This window comes from Python bivittatus, unplaced genomic scaffold (assembly GCF_059951505.1).
Source record: "Python bivittatus isolate LINGU-HERP-01145 unplaced genomic scaffold, Pbiv_v1 ctg000530_np1212, whole genome shotgun sequence".
In the NCBI taxonomy this organism is placed as follows: Eukaryota; Metazoa; Chordata; class Lepidosauria; order Squamata; family Pythonidae; genus Python; species Python bivittatus.
This window is the reverse complement of record NW_028277085.1, coordinates 3,741,822-3,762,133: the sequence shown is the minus strand read 5'-3', so window position 1 is coordinate 3,762,133 and position 20,312 is coordinate 3,741,822. Positions and strand designations below refer to the sequence as shown.

General features: G+C 38.6%; 2 protein-coding genes across 8 annotated transcripts in view; one reads left to right on the top strand and one right to left on the bottom strand.

Moving 5' to 3' along the window:
- PEAK1 (pseudopodium enriched atypical kinase 1) overlaps nucleotides 1-8,869 on the bottom strand; it is a 45,953-nt gene extending 37,084 nt beyond the window's left edge. For 3 of the 5 annotated variants that reach the window (XM_088148378.1, XM_088148376.1, XM_088148380.1), the window contains exon 1: nucleotides 8,733-8,869. The gene's annotated coding sequence lies outside the window, so the exon portion shown is untranslated. Of the gene's footprint in view, nucleotides 1-3,089; nucleotides 3,360-8,100; nucleotides 8,268-8,732 lie in introns of those variants that run through there. The other 2 variants (XM_088148377.1, XM_088148379.1) reach the window with 2 other exon arrangements.
- Nucleotides 8,870-9,405: 536 nt separating this feature from the next.
- HMG20A (high mobility group 20A) overlaps nucleotides 9,406-20,312 on the top strand; it is a 42,049-nt gene continuing 31,142 nt past the window's right edge. For all 3 annotated transcript variants that reach the window (XM_088148384.1, XM_007436132.4, XM_015889446.3), the window contains exon 1: nucleotides 9,406-9,548. The gene's annotated coding sequence lies outside the window, so the exon portion shown is untranslated. The remainder of the gene's footprint in view (nucleotides 9,549-20,312) is intronic.

Genomic DNA, 20,312 nt, shown 5'->3' with positions numbered 1-20,312 from the left:
TTCAGCTACAATGTTAAATAATATATTCTTAAGTACAGAACCTTTTAAGTTGATATTGGAACAAAATTTCAAACTTTGTATAAAATGATATTTTAATGCCAAGTGTTAGATTGGGGTGGACAATTTTTGATGGCCATACCTATATTTAGGGGGTAGAGGACCATAAAGCAAGTGGGGCTATGTAATTCATACTGGTAAGTATGAATTTTTGGTAGGAATTTAGGGAAGTTTATTTTTTTTGTTTAAAACTGTGGATTTCTTCTGCTCTCTACCTAAAAAGATTAAAGACTGTGTCATTAATTTTCAGCAATTTTCAACAATCACTGCCAGGAATGCTCACCTCTATTAGATATAACAGAAGATATGGATTACAAGATAAGCAACCACCAGTTTATTACAGAGATAGCAGGGAATTAAACTTGCAACAGAAGTTTCAGTACATGTGCTTCATGTACAAAATTAAATCTCTCTCTATATCTATGCACACAGAGAACTACATCTGTACAGCCATCCTCAAGTTTTAAGAAATTTTCAGTGATCCTCTGCCAGATCCTTAGAAATGAAGATAATTGTGAACATAAAAGGGGATTAAATTAATCTATTTATACTCTTCTGCTACAGCAGAACAGAACATGATGTAAGCAGCCTTTGGGACAATAGCCAAATACAGAGAGTAAAAGCTGGCTCAAATGCCAAAGCTCCTAAATACATCAAATCTAGTTTACTTTTAAAATGTATATCACCTATCAAAAATTATAAAAAGGCAACTTTGAAGATTAAAAAAATTACTTAAAAAAAAAACACCCATATGTAATTGGGTACATATTTTACAGCCAAGTTATTAGGATAAATCCAGCAAACAGCAAACCTACACGGATAAGGCAACAATCTTTTTATTTATTATGTGCCACCCAGATTTGGAATGATGGGGACAATTAACAAATATTGTAAAGGACAGCCTTGGATAGATTGCATCCTTTTCTGGATCAGGAGACCCTTCTTACGGTTACTCATGCCTTGATTGGACTACTGCAATGCACTGTTCATGGGGTTGTCACTGAAGACCATTCAAAAGCTGTAAACAGCCCAGAGTCGTTTCCATGAGATGGGCAGTGACAAATTTGATAAATAAATAAAAATAAACAAAAGCTACAGCTGGTTCAGAATGCAATGTCACAAATTTGGAAATAAGGATTAGAATTTAAAACCATTTTATGAAAAGAAAATATAAGACAGTTATTATGAGTCAGAAGCAAGGAGCTATAAATGGATTTGAAATAACTCTTAAAACCTTTACCTGCAGTACTGAAATCCTTTTAAAAAGTGAAGATATATTTTTTTTTCCTTGGGCTCAAGAATAGATAAAAATAGTCAACATTCTAGAGAATTAGAGAGAAGGTTAATCCTAGGAAACAAGGCAATAACAAAGCTAAAAAAGATCATGAACAATAAGTATATTGTATGTCAGTGAAGATCAGAATAGCTAAAGCAATGGCTTTCCCAGCAGTAATGCATGGCTGTGAAAGCTGGACTATGAGAAAGAGTGGCAGAAAAATGGATACTTCTGAATTAGATTAGTACCATAGACTGCAAGAAGATGCTATCTACCAGTCCAGGAAGAAGTAAAGACTGACTGCTCTCAACAGAACATGACTACCAAGAAGTCATTCATATCTTTTGGGCACATGAGTGATAGTGGTCTAGGAATAATGACTATGCTTAGTTTGGCTGAGGGGAATAGAAGGGGATGACAATGGGTAAGACTGATGAATAGCAGCAAGGATATCACTAGAATATCCCTAGAAGAGCCACAGACTGTCATGGAGAACAGGTTAAGATGTAGAGCATTTGTACATATAGTCACTATTAGTCAGGTCTAATTCAATGTCATCTATCATTGCATCAATTACTTACTCTATTTTAAAACTGGAATGCTCCAAAAGGTAGCAGCATTGTGATTTTGTGAATTGTAAGAGGCTGCCTCTAATTTTTTAATCTATTAATGGGTTTTCCCCTATTAATTTTTGCTAGCAATTCATTTGAAATGAAAAAGAAAATGGTGATAAGCAACTATCAGTGACACTTTGGGGTGAATTATAATATTCCCTAAATATCCCTTATTGAAACAATATTATTTTATGACATTTACTATACATTTTCCCTATCACTTTGGCCGAACCATCTAGTACATATAATACAAAAACATTTATTTATGTATTTAATTTGTATGGCTCCCCATCTCACCAAGTGACTCTGGGTGGCAATAAATAAATAAATAAATAAATAAAATTAAAATAATACAAACATTAAAATACATTGCAGTTAATAATAAAGCACCCATCTTAATGACTAAATTAACCACGAAATGGGTCCCTGAACACACTTGGGGCCCCAGGCCCAAACAGAGAGCCAGATTTTTAAGGACTTAAAAAAAGCCAGCAGGGTTGGTTTATATGTCAGTTTGCATGCAGAAATGATTGGATAACCAAAAAGCTGTCTAGAGTAAAAATCTAATGGGGGGGGAACCCCTAAAATAAATAAACATATTTTGAATGGAAGTGCTTCTTCTCAGCTCCCATACCTTCTTCCCTTATTAGAATTTTAGCATCTTAGTATATCATAGTTGTGCATTTCTAAACTAGCTAAAACATCTGAGGCAGGGAAGTTATATTAAAGTTATTTAGTAGTAATAGACATACCCTTTTAATATATAATGAGCAAATACTGAAGATATTGTGACCAAAGATCTTATGCTGATTATCATCAGGAACACATCAATGTATTATTTTCTCTATTACACAATGACACTGTACATTATTTTCATGGTAAAAGCCAACAATTTAGTCTGCCTTACAAAACAAAGAAAAATGCAATCCTATCACAATGTAAGAAACAATGTTTACAAATAAACATCCCACAGTTTCAGCATTACATCATGAACTGCAATACTGTACACTGAATGTCATGCAAATATCAACACTAGCTTTCATGTCCTTTTTTCAAAGCTGTACAGAGATAAGAAATTATTAAATTATTCCTCACATTACATAAACATAGCTTCAGTGACAAAAGATGTGGCATTAACTTACCACACATCTCTTAAGGATGAAGACTGCATCTAAACATTCAGATTTTTCACCTTAAATCCGCAACACTCCAACAGAACATTTGCATGGCAACTGTTACTAACAGCGTCTAATGGTAAGAATGGATGCTTTAAAAGCTATAGAAAAACATTTCATGTTGTAGTGCATCCTATTTACTTCTTTGAGCAGATATAAACAAACCTTAAAAGACATTCTATTCAGATACAGGCATTGAACCCTGGGCAACATAGTACCTGAAATTTTGTACATTATTTATAAATATATACACATTCATGGAAAAATAATTATTTAATGTTTTGTTTCAAATAACCTGTCTTGACAGTTTCAAAGAGATTTTACTAGTATTTTATGTTAAAGAGATGTTTACAAGGACATCCTATTAAGCCATGATTTCCAACCAAGATTATGAAGAGAAGCAATAATTTTTCCTCTTATTTGGTGGTACAGTGCTTTAAGTAAAATGTAGCATACTCTGCTTTTAACACACTTTAGCATATCCTCTGTTCCAATTTTGCAAAAAAAAAAATTATTAAAGTATAAATGTAATGTTATAGTACAGTGAGTTATCTGCTTAAGATGCACTAATTTCAATGAAAGAAACTTAAGCACGTGTACCACTGAAATAAAGTGGATATAAATTGTTTTAATATGCTTAACTGGCTAAGTTATACCCAGACAGAGTTAAGCATGCTTCCTAGGTTCACAGAGAAAAGTATGCAAGGGGAAACAGCTGTAGCCAACAGCTATTCTTCAGCCAATGCAAGCTGGTGAACTTTTCAGTATTCAACAAACAACTTCTATGTAATGAATGCTATGATCAAAATCCTGAACCTTTCAGACTGAGAACACTTTTCCTATAAGTTAAAAGAGTAAGCCACCTGACATTTTGATTTCTAATTAGAAGATGTTGAACAATTTAATTTGGAAGGCTTATCTCCCCCCCCCCCCCCCGGTTTCAAGGAAATGGGCACAAACTCAAAATTAAGCCCACTGAATAAATTAAAAGGCCTCAAGCAGGTCATGGACAGATAGATAACAACACAATTTTAAAACTCTGCACAGCATGGTAAACTCCCTCAAAGGTACAACTAGATTAAAATATATTTAAAAAATATAAACAGAAGTAGTATTAGAGAGGCTTCTGTATGTTAAAAAATTATATTAGAATTAAGCATTTTTGTATATCCTCTTATGCTCTAATTTTTATTTTCTGTGTATTTGCTAAAATGATATAATAATTGTATAATTTAATAATTAATATACCACTTTACGGAATAAGTAAGCAAAAGTCTTGTCCTGAGGAATTTACAACCTGAATTTCAACCATAGAAGAATATCAAGGTAGAAATGGAAAGTGATATTTGAAACAGATGAATGTGGTTAAATTCATGTGGTCCATTCCTTTATGGGTTTCATGACTTGCAGAGATCATCATTGGGTAGTCTGACATTCTGACTACGTTTTGGACCCAAGTAGCAATCTACTAGGTTAACAGGACCCTCAGATTTTCATGATATGGAAGTCTGGGAATTACACACAAAATCAATTATTTTACAAAAATGGAAGTATGAATCTTCTTCCAAGATGCAGCACAGATGCTTACAAAATGTTTTCTTGAATACAGAATGCAATTTTTAAATAGTAACATAAAAGAAAGTTATTTGGAGAAAACTTTGTGCTAAACTACTCAACTTTCAAAATAGTACTCAGGCTCTATTTTATCTTATTAAAGGTTCCACACAGAACCTTTAACATTACACTAGATATTTAAATAAAGTTCTACAATTCAGTCCTCTATATATTAACTTTGAAACAAAGCTAAAAAAGCTAAATTAAACTTACACCAAAATTATTATAACTTTTAAGAAAGTTAATTTTCTTAAAGAAAGAACACATCAAGAAATTGACAGTTCCATACTCAATATATAAAAATAATTAATATGAGGGAATCTTAAAATCAAAAGCCACAAAATACATTTCCCTTGTAATATTTCAGAAAAGTGCCATTCTAAGTCAGCAGTAAGTTATGTGATTCAAAATAAATTACTGTAGTTTATAAGTAATTTGAGAAAACAGCATATTTGGATTTACAATAAGGTAAACTCATCATAAAATGAATGGAAAATTACTTACAGAAAGTAGAACTTGGTGGGTAACTCTTTTCTAACATATTTGTGAACTGAAAAGAGGATCAAACTTTTGCCAGGAATATTTTTGGTCTGTGTAAATCATTAGTAGCTTTCTGTTTTCAAAAGTTCTTTAACTAATATCATCAGGAAAAACAGCTAATTGGTACAAAATTTAATAGTGAACAATATCCAGCCTTTCAAACATAATGTAATTTGTCATATAAACTAAGAAAGAGGTGCCATATTTTCAAAATAAAATTAGCTCAATAAAATTGCTCTAGCTTTGTGGGGCATTTAAATTGTGCTTGTTTTGGAAAACATTCACTTCCTTAAGCCAATAGAAAGATCTATTACTTTCTGAAAATTCATATGGCCGAAATTATGAAAATGAGTTATACAGATGTAAAGGCCTGCATAAAACAGTATTTGTTTCCGTAGTTCTCACTGTCCATCAATGATGACTTATGCTGTTATAATGTAATGCATTTCACTATCAAATAATTCAAAACAAGCAGGAAAAGTACATTCTTAACATGAGAGAACTCGTCTGCTTTATATAAGTAGTTAAGAAAGCCTTAAAGAACAATTGCTATGTGCATATACTCAATAATATTATAATACAGAAAGCATTCTGATTCGATCCTAGAAACACAATGGAAACTGCTAGGGGAAGAAGGGAGCTCTTAAGGAAGAATGTCTCTGACATTCATAGAGTTTTTCAAGTTAAGCTTTGCACTTAATCTCACATATTAAACTCTTTTATAACTCTAAGAATTATAGTTATAATTCTCTATAAAATAAATATTTAATATTTACATAACATTGAAGCACTTTGAACGTTGGCAAAAATTACTAATTAATCCTTACTTCAGGTCAATGTTATCTCATTAAAAGGGGGACTGAGACATAGTTGTTTGCTATGTACTAAGTACATAGCTGAATAAGATCTCCACCAGAGATTCCAGGATCATACACATAGAAAGCCAGTTTGGTGTAGTGGTTAAGGCATGGGCTAGAAACCAGGAGACCGTGATCTAGTCCCGCCTTAGGCACAAAGCCAGCTGGGTGACCTTGGGCCAGTCACTCTCTGTCCTAGGAAGGAGGCAATGGCACACCACTTCCAAAATCTTGCCAAGAAAAGTGCAGCAACTAGTCCAAGCAGTTTCCAGGAATCAACAATGACTTGAAGACACAAAACAAACAAACAAACAAACAAAAAAGTCACTGCACTACAGCAGGATTTGTAAGTGTATAACAGCACTATTCTAATTCCAAAAGCTGGCCTCTATAAAGGAAAGACCAAATAACTGCAGTCTGTATGTCAGGGAAGTGAACTAGTGAAGATTTTTGCTCAAAAACCGTTACAAGAAGAAGTGATGATACCCTATAACTAATATAAACAAAGATTTAGCACAAAGGAGTAACTTAACTAGTTTTCTTCTGTTATCTTAGTTATCCAAGAAGATATGAGGAAAGCAGATATAAAACCTTAGTATAACTGATATATAACCAAAAGACTAGGAAAAAAATTCTTGCATTTCAGTCAGTTAAATGGCATTTGTGTTATGGAAATGGAGGAATAGAACTAAAAGGTCTAGAAACCACAGACTGTGCTATTTCCCTTCTTTAGCAAAGACAAAAAAGGAAAAAAAAAGATTCAGGCAGAATACCATAAGTCAGGAAAAATTAGCAAAAGATCTCAGGATGAAAAAAAAAAATCTGTAATCTGGTATGACTATTATGTTGGGAGCCCTGACCAGCTCAACAATACCGCTTGTCTCTTTGCGGCACTAGCCAATCTGAAAGCACTGGCAGCAGAGAAAGGCAAGTACTACACCCCAAGCAGTGGCAAAAGAAGGGGACTAAGAAGTCATTTCATACCTTTTAGGGGATACATCCTTTTTCTTCTTGTTAAAAACTATATTAAAGTTTACTTTAACCTTATTATGGTCTTACAGCCAGAAAACACAATATACATCAAATATGTATATCAGACATACACAGAAATTAAGTGTTTTTCTGTATAATATCTGGCATACATATTTGATGTATATTGTTTTTTCTGGCAGTAAGACTGTATTAAAGTTTAAACTATTAAAAGAAAAAATGGCCATGCTTTTTCTTCCCATCAAAACAAGTGGTTTTTTGCAACTTATTTCTTTCCCACTTTCCTCAAAGATAGGAAAAAGAATCTCCTTTGTAACTACACATCATCAATTAAATAACACAGGGACATAAAATCTTTTTTTACTTTACTATCTGAATGATAGGCCCATCACTACTTTACCTGAAGATAAGAAAGAGCCATTACTATAGTGATGAATTCAAGAGAAAGCTAATGCTTCCCCCAGATGCTACTCTCTACCTCTACCTTGCTTTGTTTCCCCAACTTCCAAGCACAATACTGAATGTAAACAGCAAAAATCCGCTAAAATAGTCTTGGCTTCCCTTTGGTCCCTCAGCTAGGTCTGCTGCAGACCCCAGGACCATCATAGGTTCCGTCCCTGTGAGACCAAAGAATCTGGTCCAATCTGGTGGACCAAAGAATCTGGAGAACCTTTGCTGTTAAAAGCAGCAGATTAAACGACGATGATGATGAAAAGACAAGACAGCAGCCCCAGACCTTAATACCAAGAAGATAAAACCCACTCAACCCAACGAGCTTACTTATGAGTAATAAATACAGACATAAGATTGTGCAGAAGACCCCAATGGAGTAGCTTAAAAAAAAAAAGTTCTGCAGGCTTTTTTAAAGCGGAGAATTAAATTCAAGAATGAAACTGGATACAAAACTCCCTTTCCGTCCTCTCCATCCCCCCGGCCCCAGAGCTGGAGAACACAGAGTAATGAAACAGAATCGTCACCTTTTTTCCTTGGGTGGGAGACCCGAAGAGAGCAGAGTCCGGAGGTTTCCCATTTCGGAGTGGGGAAGTTTGACTGGCTGAGATACGGGAAGCCCTAAGAAGCTCGATTTTGCAGAAAGGGCCGTGGCTGGGGGCATATTTTTCGCAACCTAACGACCCCCCGTTTTCTTTTAAAGAGAGAAAGAAAGAAAAAGAAATAACCGCGTTTCGCTCCCCCCCCCCGTCCAGCCTCAAACTTTCCATCCAAGCAAACGGGACGGGGCGAAGTTCAGCTCCCGGCGGGGGAGGTGGAGGAGAGCTGCCAAAAGTGCCTTAAGGCCACGGGGGGGACCGCCTCTTTTCCTCCCCCACTTCTGGCCGATCTCCCCCCCTCCGCCAGGAAGTCGCGCCCGCTGCCCCCTTTCCCAAGCCGCCTGTAGAGACACCCCTGGCAGGGAGAGGGAGGCTCCGAGCGGCGAAAAAAGGGGCTCTCGTCCGTCCTTCGCCCCTCGCCGCCGCGTCCGACCCCTCCCCGGCAGTCCCAGACCTAAACAAAGCAACTTCCCCACTGTTCCTCGCCTCTCGGGCCTATTTTTCCGTCCCGCCTGAGGTAAAACTTTTCAGAAAGTGAGAGGAAAGACCCCCACCCTGACCTGCTCGGCTCCGGGGAGTCTGAGAGTGCGGCTCCCCGCGGGCGCCGGCCGCTCCGCCGCTGCGAGCGCCCCGCTCCTTCCCCGCCGGAGGGACTCCGCTCCCGCGCGGCCGCTCGCTCGCTGGCTGGCGGGCGAAGAACCGGCGGCCTGCCAAGGAGGCAGCGCTCGAGCGCGGCCCCGCCCACTCCCGCCGGCTGCGCGCGCCACCAACCGCCTAGGCTCGCGCCTGGAAGGGGTGGGCGGGGCTGGGAGGGAGGCAGAAAGCGCCGGGGGATCGCGAAGGCTAGCGGCGCACGCGTCCCCAGTCTCTCTCGAGGCGAGGAGGGGCGTGGCCTCCCCTCCCACCCAATCAGCTCCTGCCTCCTTTGGAGTCGGGTAAGCGGGGAAGAAAAAGCGAAGGGAAGGGGAGAAGCCTCGGCGAGCGTTTGAGCGCAAAACCCCAACCGAAGGACTACCATCCCCAGCATGCACCGCGGTCTCTCACGCGCCCACACGAGAGATCCTTCCGCTTCGACTCGAAAAATAATTCCGCCACCGTTCTTGTGACTAGGATTTCCCCCCCTTTTTTGGTTTTGAAATAATAATCTTGGAACCATGTTTGAACAGGCCGGGGCCGAAGGACGCGCTGGGTTTTTTCCCCGAAGAATAAATATGGGAAGGGAAGCGGAGGGATACGAGGGAGACGGGGCGGTGAGAGGGACGGGTGTCGGGGGGAGAGAGAGAGAGAGAGAGAGAGAGGATGGAGGTCTTTAAGTGGGGGTGAAGGGGCAGAAACCTCTAGGGGGACCCCCTCCCCGTTCCGCCATTCTGCGACAGGTCAGTCTCGGGGGGAGAAGCAGGAAATGTATCGCCCCTCAGAGGAGGGGGGAATGGGGGCAGGTCGGTGGTCTGTGGGGGGAGCCTCAGTGGGCCCTTCACTCTGACTGGCGAAGGGGCGACTAGGCCCCCAGGTTTTCTGCCTCTTGAACAAAGCATACCCGTGGAGGGGGGCTGCCTGTCCGTCCCCCCTCCAAAGCCCAGTTGCTTCGTTTTCTACCGCCATTTTTCTTCGTGTGTTCCCCCCCCCTCCATGAATGAGAGGCCTAGTTGCCCCTTCTCCATCCAGGGCTCTTCTAGAGAGCGCTGGGCCCCGGTGCTGCTTTCCATGGGGGTTTTACATGAGGAGGGATGCCCCTCCCTGGGTAAGAAAAGCTGTTCCTTTGTAGAACCAACAATATAAAATGCAACTCGTGTCTCTTATGAATTGCCCCCCCCCCAATTCATGCCTTTCTTCCTCCTTTCTGTGTTGCTTTATGTTTAGAACAAGCCCAGGAGAGGTATAAAGCTGAAAGAGTCCCATTCGTGAGATGGAGGGCTATATAAATTTGATAGATAAATAGATAGAAGATTTCACCATAGCAAAATCTTTGCTTGACTTTTGGGGAAGCTGAGGGCCCCAGAGCGAGCGGGCTGGCCTGGTTTGGGAAGAGCTTTGGGGAGAGGTTTCTTTATTTTTTTATACAGATAGGCCAATTGATAGAGTTGCCAGGTCTTTCCCCTCTCAAGGTGTCAAGATGATAAATAAGAAAGGCCTCTGAGGGCCACAGGAAAGAGGCTGGGTTGCATGCTGTCCTGAGGTTGTAGCTTGGCCTGCTGTGCTGTAGCAAGAAAGCTTTCAAGAGGGGCGCTTTGCCCTGAAAGAGGAGTTGTTATTGTGATGTATGAAATGTACATGCTGCCGGACTCCCAGCAACTGAACAGTTTACAAATTATGTAAAACATTAAAACTAAAAATGACAAGAAACAATAAGAACGGTAGTTCCATCAGCTCCCCTTGTTTCCCCAGCTTTAAATCACAGTGTTTATATCTAATGAATGTATAGGGTGACACGGTTGCTATCTTAATTGTGGGTAGGGTTTTCCTGGAATTGCCCTCAGTTTCTACCACTTGATATTTTAAATTGTTTGGATATTTGTGTTGTGTTTTGGCCTAGTTATGTTGGTATGCCCTTTGCATGCATTCCAAGTTACTGTAAGGTAGAAAGATGACTTTCAAATACTTTTAAAATAAATAATCATGTCATGTGGCATCTCATCTTTATACTTTATTAATGATTGATGCAGCACTCTGCTTTATAGCTAGAAGCCCCTTTACAGAAAATGCAGGGGCAGTCTTTACTCAAGGTAGCTTCCCTCTGCTTTTTGGAAGATTCCACAACTTACCTGTTTTGGAATGGACACTGTGGAAATTGAGACTTATGATGCTGTGCTGTATTGCTCATTTTATAGAAATGGTTTGGGTTTGGCTGATTTGTTTTATTCTCTAGAGAAATCTAGTTAGAGAGTGGGACTGTTATCTGTAGTATCTGTTACTTAATCAGTGTCCCAATATTACATATAGTATTATTAAATTTTGTGGCTCTGTGCATGCCATTTGCCACTTATTGAGTTGTGAAATATTCTCCCCAGAGTTTTATTACATAGTCTTGCATTTGCATTTGTGTAAATGTTGAACATAATAGAAATTCATTTCATCCAAGTGGCTTACAATATATTTATTAATGAATTATTAAAAGATGTATATAGCGTTTCCCATAAAGTGATTTCCCTTATGTAAACAGGAAATAATAGGAACAGGAGAAATGAACTGACTTACAATTTATAATTCTAATAGTATTAATCAGGGCTTAATTTCCCAGCTGGTATGTTTATGATTGTAAGCTGTTTGGACATTACTTTCTTTTCACTTCATGCTGTGACTTATGAAGCAACCAAGAAAAAAATGTTTTTGTAGGGTGAACAAGAAATTTATGGTTTATTTTTTTATTGCTGTGATCCAGGTTGAAATTGTATAATTAAAGCATATGCTTTTGGAAAATTAGTTATAGGAGGATGATTTATAAGACATGTTGGTTGTTAGTGTGTAATTTAAAAAAAATGTTTGGAAACTTTTTCTCTGCTCTGCGCTATTTTATACGGTCCAGAGAAAGATCTATATTTCTTGTCATATGTACTGTCAGTTTGCAGCAAAATGCCACCTATGGCTCCTTTGGGTAAGAACAGAAAGGGTCCACTATTTTTTCTATGCTTGCAGTTGCATGTTGTATTCGTCACAGTTCATGACATAAAAGGTAAACAGCCACAGTATGAGGCAAGATGCTATGATGCAGCACCACACATCCCACAGACTACATGTAAAACTCTTCCCTGAAAGTTGGCCACCATTGGGATACATAACTCTTTTGATTTCATAACTCACCAGATTTTGGAACAACACAGAACCAACAATCACGGACATCTTTTGCATAGTACTTGTAAGGAAACATGTTCTCTGTACTGTATTATAATTTATTACAATTATTTATATTCCATCGGTTAGGATAAGAATCCTCCCAAAACAATTTACCAGTAATATAAATTGTAAATAAAAATAGAGTAAATATCTGGAACCATCCGATCAAAAATATTTCTAAGATCCTTCCCAGAAGGTATTCTGTAGTAATGGCCTTCTGGGAAGTAGAGGGAAGAGTCCCCCTGAGGAAGTTTCTGTGATGCCTTTGCCAGCCTTTCCTCCCCTGTGCATTTATTATAACTCCCAAAGCCGCAGTCTTCTCTCATTTTTATCATAAACCTTACAAACCTAATTCTTGGGAAAGAAATTCTGTTTTCATCCAGTACTTTTTTCTAAGGTAAAGCATTTAAACATACTTTTTGTATTATATGAATTATTTCTTTGCCAGATGGTCAGATGGAAAAACAAATATATGCAGCTGCTTGTACTCTCTCATGAAAATTCTTGCATTTGGTCGACCTTTAAGGAGTGGAAGAGTCTATAACTTGGGAAAAGCTTTCCAGAATGATATACATTGCATTTTTTGCTCTTAGAAGTGGCGAGAGCCCAATTTGCAGTCCATGAAAATGCTGGAAAGACCAGATTCCATCATATGTTTAAATCTTCCCATTAGATAAAATCTTCATTGCAAGTGGTTTGTTTTTAATGCCCCTCCTTAGACAATTTAAGTGGGGAATGCTGCTGTTGTCTATCATTTAAGCTGTTATACTATGCCTGGGAGTAAGCCTATTGAATGTAATGTGATTTATTTTGGAGGAAATATGCATAGAAATATGTAATTAAATAGCTAATTTATATAAAGAAGATGTCATATATTTTTAAAATAAATAATAAATAACAGAGCTGCAAAGCTTTAATGCTGTTTCAGAGTCCATGGAATTATTACTCAACAGCAATTGATTCTCTGGCTATTATGAGTTATAAAAAGAGTAATCACCATAAATGTTCATAAAATGCCTTTTGTGGTAGCATTTAATTTTGAATATATTGTAGGATAATAAATTAGAAGTTTGCCGTACTGATTTTGTACTTTTCCTATCTGACCTCCTATCCCTCGAATGATAAGTGGGCAGGTTTTAGACTTCCAGTATCTACCTTGTTTTTGAGACTCCTGAGAACCAGCTGCTGGAACCAAGAGACATATATACCCTTAATATTTACTAAGTCTGAGCCCAAGTGTTTGTTTTGAGCACCACAACTGAGGTGAACTCATTCCTACATAAGAAAATCCACTCCCCAGTTTCTCATCTTTATCATCATCTCAACAGCATGCATATAATGTGCCCTAACCTGTGCTGATCTATAAATCACTGCAAATCTCCCACAGATCTGCATGATCTATCACTTGTTGACCTCTGGGTTCTCCAGTCTAAAGATATAACTAGCTTCTTTGTCAGGGTTGTCCATGCCATTGTATCTTATAGAAAGTTAGGTCATTCATTTTATAAATGCCAGTTTATGTGTAGAGTGGCATTAGCTCTCCAGTGATTTACCCAGTTCTCTTCGATGGTGCTGGGGCTTGAACCAAAGACCTTCAGTATACCAACTATGTGCTCTATACAAAGCTATAGGTTTCGCTTTGTTTTTCAAGAAACATTTATGTAGTAGCACTAATCTGGCAAACTTGAAATCTGCATAGGACCATCCAACAACTGGGACTGAGAAGCAAACTCTGGGTATTCCAGTATGATGAATAGTCACTAGATACTCTCTTGACTTTCAGCTCTTTAGGTCCCCCAATAGTATATCAGTATTTTGATTCATATAGCACGTATTCACGATACATTTAGTATCCATGAATGTTCGTGTTATTGGGCCATTCAATTTGAATATCTTTTTGTGTACAGTAATATAAAGGCAAGTAATGAGGGGAGGAGTGGGAAACCTCCCCCTCCTGTTTTGAAATATTTCTATTTGTACTTTAGGCTGGAATGGTGGTCTTGAAATGCATAAAAGTTTATGAGAAAGCTTCAGGCCTGTATAAAACAAATCAGAGATTAATATTGGATTATGAGAATCCTCCTATGAATTTATTTTAATTTCATAGGAAGAATTATTTTAATAACATGGTTCTGCACACAGAAGGATGATTATGCATTCACTGATTTGAGGAATTCTTTACTTTAAAAGGTCATGTGTAAATATTAATCTGAATTAGATTGTTGAGCAAAGATATATATTCAGCATAATGTTGCAAGCAACTCTGACAGAAGTTAACACTGGCAAAAAAAAAAAAAAATTGAGTTCACCTAAAGTGAAAGCAGTTTAGCTTCCCTTTGACATATTTCACACATCATGCTATGTATGATGTTGTATATTTTTGTTTAGTAAGTTATGTGAACTAAAGGGAGCTGTGGATTATTTAATAAATAAATAAGCTTTGATTTAGCCCAGTATATGAACTTTGACATATTGTTGAACACTGTGGTAAAAAAAGCAGACCATGGAATATTATTTCACTGATTCTCTTGATTCTGTTCCCTCTTTCTTCTCACCCCATGGCCTTGTTGCTCTACAGCAGTGGTTCCCAACCTTTTCTGTGCCCCACGCCCCTAGGAAATGTTTGATTAATGTTTGCACCCCCTACAAAAGTAATATCACATTTGAAGATGGAAGCCTAATTTCTAATGAAATTCCATCTTGCACCCCCTGGGGATGCGGGCACCCCAGGTTGGGAACCCCTGCTCTACAGCTTTCTTTGCTCATTTCCCATTAGTAGCATCCCCTGGCAGCTACCTTGGTGCAGTTTGGGAGGGCATTGCTGCCTGGGCAGTCTTTTCAAGGGGCTGGCAAAGCGAGGGCTGGAATTCTACTTTCTGCCACTCTTAATCCCTTCGGTAAGTTGGTTGTCCTGGTACAAGAAAACTCAGTGGATCTGAACAGTTAAAATCTTGAGTTTTAGAAAAGACTTAAAGAGGTTCTTCCATGTAGCATTTAGAAAAATCTGTGATTGTAACCTGTGTGATTATTCAGTGTTATATTTACAAGCAAATGTATTGTTGTCAAAACTAACCCACGCTAAGGAAAATAATCTCACTCAGTGTTTTATCAACTGTAACTTCTCTGGATAACAATAAAGAAGGAACTAGCTGTTGGATTCTTCAGCTATCTCTTTAAAATATATTAGCCATTTGAGAGGGGGATGGTCATCGGTGTTTTCCCCCTGCACGCATTAAATGTGCTTGTCTGTTTGGTCATTAAACTGGCAATTTTTATTCTTTATTCATGTGATGATAGAATTAAAACTATTAATGGTGGGTAAAGAATATAATGCAATTAGAATTGAGCCTCTTCTAGCATAAAGCTGGCATGCTTGTTCTCTGCTTAATAGCTCTGTGGTAGTAGTGTGAAGAAGCATTTCCTTGGTAGCTGAATATTTATGGAGCCAGTAACATACTAGCCACCTTCAGGCATTTGCAGTGATCATGTTTGTTCACAGGAAGTAAGGCTATTTAGGAGAAAGCTGCAGATAGTGAGCTGATTTGATGGAATATTTTAAACATGTTCGGGTGGATGCAAATACAATCCCATTTCAGAACATTGTTCTGAATGAAAAAGGAGGAAATGGAATCAGTGTCATGAGGGCGTTGGAGTAGAGCTTTCTTGTATTCTCTCAGATAAGGTCATTGCTAACATTCTAAGTGCAAATAATTTACTATAATTATTTATGGTAAACAATAATAATATAAGCAGGCAGATATAGTATGCATAATATTTCCAGTTATTCCAGTGTGTGATCTGTTTGACAAGCACTGAACAAAGAGGGTATTGAAATGTTTGAAAAATTAAGATGATTCTTTCAACTTCTGTATAATTGTTAACTCTTTTGACAATAACTATATTTACACCAGACCTATTTTATTGGAAGTTATTATACCATAATTGCTTTAAAACTGTCTATGACATTTAAGGTTTGTTCATTCATAATTGTACTGATTGGAAATTAATTTGCAAAGGGCTAACATTTGTCTGAGTCACTATCTCCAAGAGAGTATATTTGTCAGATGAAGACCTATCAAGTTAGGGTATGCAATGCATGGTGCACAAACTAAGCTTAGGAATAAAAGTAGTATATATCTAATTATTTCAGACAGCTTTATTGGTGAGGTCTGATTTTGTTTTCAGAAATCCTTCATTTATACTTTACAAGTTCTTGGAGAGTTACTTCCTCTATATACAAAAGTACATTTTGAAATATTAGGGCATTTACCCTTGATGCAAAGGGACTTTTTGAATTTAAATTTCATTTATTTAATTTGCCACTGGGTATTTTAGAGTTCTGCATTATGTTTCTTTTTGCTCAAAGCTTATGTAACAGTCTTCCTAACCACTTGCTAAGTTTCCCAAATTCTGTTCTAAGAGCTTATTCCAGCAAAGCAGTTACCAAGTGAACTCATACAAGGGTATGTTTATTAAGGCTTCAAAGCATACAGAAAATAACTGAGTACATGAACATCTTTCAACTTGTTCCCAGGGCTTAGATGCACTGCTGTGAGCTTGAAGAGTATTGTAGGTATTGATATGCAAATAAGAAATAAGTCTAAAGTATTATAAAAGAGAGAAAATGTGGGAGAACAGCAAAAACTGTAAATGCTTAAACATGTTTTAGTGTATATTTTATACTATATTTTATTTTATATTTTTTAAATATTAAAATTAATTCTGTAGAAACTTGCTAGAAGTTCCATTCTCTTGAGATTCTGAAGTAACAAGGTATAGATATTTGAGGATTACTGTACATTGCAAATTTGATATTTTCTGTAGGTCAACAATATGCTCAGTATACAGTGGGGCAAAAAAGTATTTAGTCAGCCACCAATTGTGCAAGTTCTCCCACTTTAAAAGATGAGAGAGGCCTGTAATTTTCATCATAGGTATACTATGAGAGACAAAATGGGGGAAAAAAATGCAGAAAATCACATTGTCTGATTTGTAAAGAATTTATTTGCAAATCATGGTGGAAAATAAGTATTTGGTCACCTACAAACAAGCAAGATGTCTGCCTCTCACAGACCTGTAACTGCTTCTTTAAGAGGCTCCTCTGTCCTCCACTCGTTACCTGTAGTAATGGCACCTGTTTGACCTTGTTATCAGTATAAAAGACACCTGTCCACAACCTCAAACAGTCACACTCCAAAGTCCACTATAGCCAAGACCAAAGAGCTGTCAAAGGACACCAGAAACAAAATTGTAGACCTGCACCAGGCTGGGAAGACTGAATCTGCAATAGGCAAGCAGCTTGGTGTGAAGAAATCAACTGTGGGAGCAATAATTAGAAAATGGAAGACATAGAAGACCACTGATAATCTCCTTCGATCTGGGGCTCCACGCAGAGAGGTCAAAATGATCACAAGAATGGTGAGCAAAAATCCCAGAACCACACTAGTGAATGACCTGCAGAGAGCTGGGACCAAAGTAACAAAGGCTACCATCAGTAACACACTACGCTGCCAGGGACTCAAATCCTGCAGTGCCAGGCATGTCCCCCTGCTTAAGCCAGTACATGTCTGGGCCCGTCTGAAGTTTGCTAGAGAGCATTTGGATGATCCAGAAGAGGATTGGGAGAATGTCATATGGTCAGATGAAACCAAAGTAGAACATTTTGGTCTCAACTCAACTTGTTGTGTTTGGAGGAGAGAGAATGCTGAGTTGCATCCAAAGAACACCATACCTACTGTGAAGCATGGGGGTGAAAACATCATGCTTTGGGGCTGTTTGTCTGCAAAGGGACCAGGATGACTGATCCGTTTAAAGGAAAGAATGTATGGGGCCATGTATTGTGAGATTTTGAGTGAACACCTCCTTCCATCAGCAAGGGCATTGAAGATGAAACGTGGCTGGGTCTTTCAGCATGACAATGATCCCAAACACACCGCCCGGGCAACGAAGGAGTGGCTTCGTAAGAAGCATTTCAAGGTCCTGGAGTGGCCTAGCCAGTCTCCAGATCTCAACCCCATGGAAAACCTTTGGAAGGAGTTGAAAGTCCGTGTTGCCCAGCAACAGCCCCAAAACATCACTGCTCTAGAGGAGATCTGCATGGAGGAATGGGCCAAAATACCAGCAACAGTGTGTGAAAACCTTGTGAAGACTTACAGAAAACGTTTGACCTCTGTCATTGCCAACAAAGGATATATAACAAAGTATTGAGATGAACTTTTGATATTGACCAAATACTTATTTTCCACCATGATTTGCAAATAAATTCTTTAAAAATCAGACAATGTGATTTTCTGGATTTTCCCCCCCATTTTTTCTCTCATAGTTGAGGTATACCTATGATGAAAATTACAGGCCTCTCTCATCTTTTTAAGTGGGAGAACTTGCACAATTGGTGGCTGACTAAATACTTTTTTGCCCCACTGTATATAGGCCTGAGGAGTAATTGAGAAGGAGTAATGTATGCTCTTTTATGATGATGTTCAACAGAGTATTGTAATAATAAATCCAATAATGTGTCTTTCTCCAGTAATTTTGGTAATGATTTATGTTTGTGGAAGGACATATTTCCATTTTTAAAAAGCATAAGTATAGTTGTTTTGTGCTGATTTACAAGTAATGGTAATCAGGTTTGGCAATTCATCCACCCTGGAAAACTCTAAATCTGCTATAGTAACCAGCAAGCTTTGTTTAGCGTTCTTACTATTTTATTATTTTGTGGGATATGGATGATCATATGGACCCCTAGCTGCAGTCTGAAAAGGAATTGTCCTGAAACTGACTGCTGTGATATTTGTTGTTAGAATTATATAAGAACTTGTGAAATGTGTTCTTTTTTAGAAATTGTTAACTCTGTTTCGGTTATTACTTTTGAACTTTTAGAATGGGTACTAATGGGAATTCTCATTAATGTTTCAGTCTCCATGGTTCCCTCTCTGTGTATGCTTAACTCTCCCACTTCACCAAATACTCAAACATTTATTCTTGTTGTTTCTTGTGTTTCACTCTAATAATTTTGGGACTATGCACTATATTTTTCCAATGACTTGATTAGGAATAAGTAGAATATTGTCTTTCCAGTCTTCTGAGCTTGTTTAAATAGTGTCTGTATGTACATAACAGACTAAGCCATGAATTGTTGAATAAACCACAATTGGCTGGATTCCTGCATCATGCTAAACAATCAGCTATGGTTTACAAACCACAATAATTGAGTGCACACTTTGTGCTAAGCCCGTATCAAGCTACATAATAATCATCAAGTGATATCTTACACAGCATTGTCTCATATCAATAAACTTCATAGTAGCTTTGAGTGATGTGTGAACCAGTTCAGTATGTTCTAGAAAGATAAGAAAGGAAGGAAAAAGTTGGCAGTTCTGTTGACCTTCCTGGATTTATATTTTATAAAGAGGTAGCACTGCTGCTTTCTTCCAATATATTTTGTTTAACCAGTTCTCTTTTGCACTGGGCATCATCTGACCTAACTAAATTAGAAAGAAGTTCCTTAATTACCATTTCAATCTGTCATTTTGTGCATTGGGTTTTCACTATGTTATTTCCTAATCATTACAGGTAGTCCTTGAGTTACGTCCATTTGTTCAGTGACCATTCAAAGTTATGACGTTGCTGAATGAATGGTACAGGTACTTCCTGACTTACGACTATTTGAAGTTACGGCAGCACTGAATGAAGGGACTTATGACCAGTCCCTGAAGTCACAGCTGTTGCAGCGCCCCCACAGTCACGTGATAAAAATTTAGGCACAGGGGCACTTCAGCTTCCCCCATCCGTCTGTCTCCCCCCATTTATGCCCTTTTGGTGCCCTGCGCTCTGCTGTGCAGCTCATCTTTGCTGTCTTCTTGCTCCTGCTGCTGACGAGGCATTCCTGGCCTGGCCCTTTGTGAGGCAGCTCTGGCCACATAAGACTTTGTTCCCTGCGAGACCTGGGGAAGATAGCTTCATGTGGCCAGCAGCTGCCTTGTGAAGAGCCAGGCCGGGCACACCAAATCTTCAGCAGGAGCAAGAAGATGGCGAAGGTCCACTGGGGCGGCATAGTGCAGGGTGGCAGGGGTCTTGTAGTGCAGGGTGGTGAGGGTAACTGCAGCTGGGACTGGGCTGGGGTGAGTGCAGTTTTCTGGGCTGTAGCAAGCAGCCCCAGAAGGCAGAGTGCAGGGCGGCCAAAAGGGCAGAGATGTGGGGAAGATAGGTGGGTTGGAGGAAGTCCCTTACCTTACTGAGGCTCAGGGCTGGGAAGGACCAAAGCCAGAATGGCTTGGATTGGGGTGGGTCCTCGGCTAATGACCAGCAGA